The following is a 4645-nucleotide window of genomic DNA, read 5'->3' as shown; positions in this document are numbered from 1 at the left end:
TTGGTGCTCAGGACACTGCTATTCCTTTATGCCTATCCATAACCTTCTGAGGAAATGTCAAAATTAAAGGTGACATCAGGTTCCTCCTTTATCCCTTTCTTGGGTTATTTGCTGAGACTAGGCTCAAAGCTTCTTCATCTCTATATAAAGTCAGTGACTGTATCTTTCATTCTAAACTTTCTCACCTCATCTTCTAAACTCTCCCATCCCAAATAGTAGGAAAAATCCAGGAAGAGATGACAAAAGATGGAATTGAGTATATAGATTTATTTGTTCATTGTGTGTATTTTTTTTTACGTCCCTTCTAAAGGAACAAATCTGATGTCTATGGAGATAAGGAACCACACTGTTGTGACTGAATTCACCTTGCTTGGCATCCCACACACAGAAGGGCAGGAACAAGTGCTCTTTGTTGTCTTCTTGATTTTCTATCTTTGTACCCTGCTGGGGAACCTTCTCATCCTTGTGGCTGTGATATCTGATTCTCGTCTCCACACTCCTATGTATTTCTTCTTGTGCAACTTATCGGTGCTAGATATTGGCTTCTCCTCAGTCAGTACTCCCAAGATGCTGGCAAACCTTTTGATGAGGAATCAGATCATTACCCTGGGTGGCTGTATGTCCCAGGTTTTTTTCTACCACTTCTTGGGCAGTACTGAGTATCTGCTTTATACTGTGATGGCCTATGACCAATTTGCTGCCATCTGCCACCCATTGCATTACACCATCATCATGAACTGCCGGGTTTGTGCTGTCCTGGCTGCTGGGACTTGGTTCACCAGCTCATTCCATGCTACTATTCTTACCACACTAACCTTCCAGCTGCCCTACTGTGGTTCAAATGTAGTAGACTACTTTTTCTGTGACAATCTTTCCTGTGGTCAAGTTGGCCTGTGGCAACACCCTCATCATTGAGACAGTGAGCTTTACCAATATTGGTCTTGTGCCCATGATCTGCTTTCTCCTTATTTTGGCCTCCTACATTCGAATTGTCATTGCTGTTCTCAAGATGCACTAAGCTGAGGATCGGCGCAAGGCTGCATCTACCTGTGTGTCTCATCTCTTTGTTGTCACTCTATTTTTTGGGCCCTGTGCTCTCATCTATACCCAGCCATCTCTGAGTGAAGTGCTAGTGACTCCTGTTCAGATTTTTGGTAATGTTGTCACCCCCATGCTTAATCCCACAATCTATACCCTTAGGAACAAGGATGTCAAGGGAGCACTAAAGAAGCTGCCTGGGGGACAGATGACATCAGAGGAGGGTCCCTAGTTGATGTACAAGCTGATTTATCTTTCTCTGCCACAAGTTTAAAATGAAAACTAAAATCAAGTGTAGCTGGATTAAATATTGGAGAGGCTTCCATATCAAAGATAATTAAAAGCTACTCCCCACGATGCTAAATTTTGATAGTCTCCACCTTCTCATTAGAGGCCACAGTGGGTCTGGAAACACTCTTTTCAGTGTTGGCAATTGCCAACAATAATTATTATTAATAATATCATTAATAATAAAGCAACCATCTTTTATATAGTGCTTTAAATGTTGTAAAGAACTTTGTTTATATAAATTGTCTTTTGAGGCTTATGAGACTTTGAGTTAGTCTAGGTGGAAGGGGGAGTTATTCTAGGAATAAGTGGTATCTGGGGCTGAATAGGGTAGCAGCGCTAAGGAGTAGTGCTCTGGAATAGGTACTCAAATGGAAGTAGGACAGCTTTTGTTACAGTGAAGTCATAGAATCCCTGAATTGAAAGGACATCGACAGCCATCTCATCCCATCCAATATGTACCTGAATGTACCTGACCATGATTACCTCCATTATAGTCCTTGAGTGACAGGAAACTCTTGTTTGAGGAAGCCCATTCCATTTGTAGACCATTCTAAAAGTTGAGAAAATTTTCCTAGTATTGAGTTAAAAATTGGCATCTGCAACTTCCACACATCAGTCCCAGGGTCATTCTAAGTGACCTTCATGAAAAGCCTCTGAGTCATGGATTGAAAGCCTCATTTTTTCTGTATATGATGATAGTATATGATGATTTTCTTGGGTTGGCTAATGCCACCATGTCTCCCTCTATGTGGCCAGCAAGAACAATCCCTCACCCTGCTCTCAGGTCCCAGAATCCAACCTCAAACTTAGAATTTCCCTCTCTCAGGGACTATCCTGCAGTCAATCAGTCAATAAACAAGCATTTACTATATTCCAGCCACTGTACTAAGGTCTAGAAGTGAAAAAAAAAAGTCTACGCTATTGAGAAGCTCATTCTATGGCAGAAACAAAATGCAAAAAACTGCAAAACATGATCTATAGATATAGGTATACATATATGTATAGACATACCTATATCTATAGATCTTGTATGTACCTAAAAGCAATCTCAGTAAGAAGGTACTAACAGTAGAGGGGACTAGAATAGATCTTTTTCAGACAGTGGGGTTTGAGCTGAGTCTTGAAGGAAGGCAGGAAAATCAGAAGCAAGGTGAGGAGGAAGAGCAATCCAGGAATAGGGAACTACTAGTAGGAAGACATAGAGTTGATAAATGATGTGTCCTATGCCAGGAACAACAAGGAGGACAGTGTAGCTGGATCATAGAGTATATAAAGGGAAGAAAAGTGTAAGAAGACTGAAAAGGTAGAAAAAAAAGTCCAGGTTGCAAAAGGTTTTTCATCCCAAATAAAGCATTTAATATCTGATCCTGGAGGTACTAAGGAGGTACTAGAATTTGAGTGGGGTGGGGCAGGTGACATAGTCAGACTTGTGCTTTAGTAAAAATTACTTTGGCAACTGTGAAGACAGATTGGAGTGGAAAGAAACTGGAAGTAGAGAGATCAACCAGAAATCTATTGCAATATTCCTGACATGTAGTAAGGAAAGCTTGTACCAGGGTTGTGGCTGTGTACCTGGAGAGAAGGGGGACAAAACAAGAGCAATGTTTTGAAAGAAGATATGACAAGATTTGATAGAAGATTGGATATGTGGGGAAAGTACAAGTGAGGTGCCAAAGATGGCACTGGAACTGAGAGCTTGGGTAACTAGGAGAATGGTTATACATAGTAATATGGAAGTTTCAAAGAGAAAAGAATTTAAGGGGAAAAATAATAAGTTCTTTTTGGTCATATTTGGGATATCTGTGGGACATACAGTTTGAGATCTCCAAAAGGTAGTTGGTTATGTGGGGCTAGAACTCAGGAAAAAGACTAGATTTGGCAATCATCTGCAAAGAGATAGTAGGAGATGAAATATCAAGTTTAGGAAACCATAACAGTCTAGTTAGGCTAGAATATAAAATTCATGAAGTAGAGTAACATGAAACAAGCTTAGAAAGGTAGACTGAAGTAAAATTTTATAGTGCCTTAACTTATTAACAGTTGAGTTTGTATCATACTATAGAGGCAATATGAGATCATGGATTGACATGGTCAGATTCATGCTTTAGGAAGATTATTTCTGTTATTATATTGTGATCATATCACTACAAAAATAATGGATTGGAAACTGTGTGGCATGGTGGATATAGTACTGATCCTGGATTCAGGAATACAAGTGCGAAGGTAGCTTTGACACTTATCAGCTGTGTCACTTTGGGCAATTCATTTAACCTTTATTTGCCTCAGTTTTCTCAACTAAAATGATGATAAAAATAGCTTTCAACTCCCAAGGTTATCATGGGGATCAAATAAGATAATGTTTGTAAAATGCTTAGCACAGTGTCTGGCACGTAGTAAGTGCTTAATAAACATTTTGTTTCCTTTCTTCTTCCTAACTTCCTTCTTTTCTTTCTCCTTCCCTTACTTCCTATCTTGTTTCTTCTTTCTTTCCTTCCTTTCTTCCTCAATTCTTTCTTTCATTGCTTCTTTCTTTCTTACTTAAATTTCTCCCTTCCTCCTTCCCTTCATTCTCCCTCCCTTCCTTCCTTCTTTCCTTCCTTTTTAACTTCCTTCCTTCCTTCCTTCATTCCTTGCTTCCATCCATCCTTCTTTTCTAATTGACCATGGATGAGCCACTTCCCTTCTCTGGTTCCCAGTTTCTCAATCTTTTAAATTAAAGGAGTTAGACTAAGTGACTAATAAGTTCCCTTTCAACACCAAATCTGGGATCCTACTATAATTCAGGCTTGCCTAGGCACACCAAGTTCTCCTAACATGGAGACATTTTTCATTCCCTATTGTGGCAGTAAGGATAGCCCCTTTTGGTTGGCTGGATCTTTTAAACTGGGAAGACTGAGCCAGTTGCTCTCTTTTTGGTATTAGCTCTTTTCCAGTGGCTTTTGTCTGCTACTCTTTCCTGCTTCACACATAGGGTAAAGATCCCATTTCACACACAATGGTAATGCCATGAATTGAACAAGTGAGTGCGGAAGGGCTTTCTTCTTCTGCTCTAATCTTAACCCTAACCCTAACCCTAACCCTAACCCTAACCCTCTTTTACTCTGACTCCAAGAAACAGACCTGGGGATATTTGTTTCTTTTCTGTTTCATTTGTCCTTCTCAGTTTCAGATGTCAGCTGCAATCCACAACGCACCTGTAAGCTTGAGCCATTACAACAACTTGGAGCCAAGATTGCAGGTGGCATGTTGCAGCAGCCAAGTGGCATAGGAGCCCTAAAAAACTAGGATGCTTGGGACTTGAGCCTGAAGGGTTTTG

The 4645-nt window shown here is 40.2% G+C and overlaps 1 pseudogene; it reads left to right on the top strand.

Annotated features, from left to right (window-relative positions):
* Positions 1 to 327: 327 nt before the first annotated feature.
* On the top strand, positions 328 to 1270 carry LOC114042111 (annotated as a pseudogene).
* Positions 1271 to 4645: the final 3375 nt, after the last annotated feature.

The sequence above is a fragment of the Vombatus ursinus genome, unplaced genomic scaffold (genome assembly GCF_900497805.2).
Source record: "Vombatus ursinus unplaced genomic scaffold, bare-nosed wombat genome assembly UNPS02014258.1, whole genome shotgun sequence".
Classification (NCBI taxonomy): domain Eukaryota; kingdom Metazoa; phylum Chordata; class Mammalia; order Diprotodontia; family Vombatidae; genus Vombatus; species Vombatus ursinus.
The sequence above is the reverse complement of the archived record's forward strand: the minus strand, read 5'-3'. Positions and strand labels throughout refer to the sequence as shown.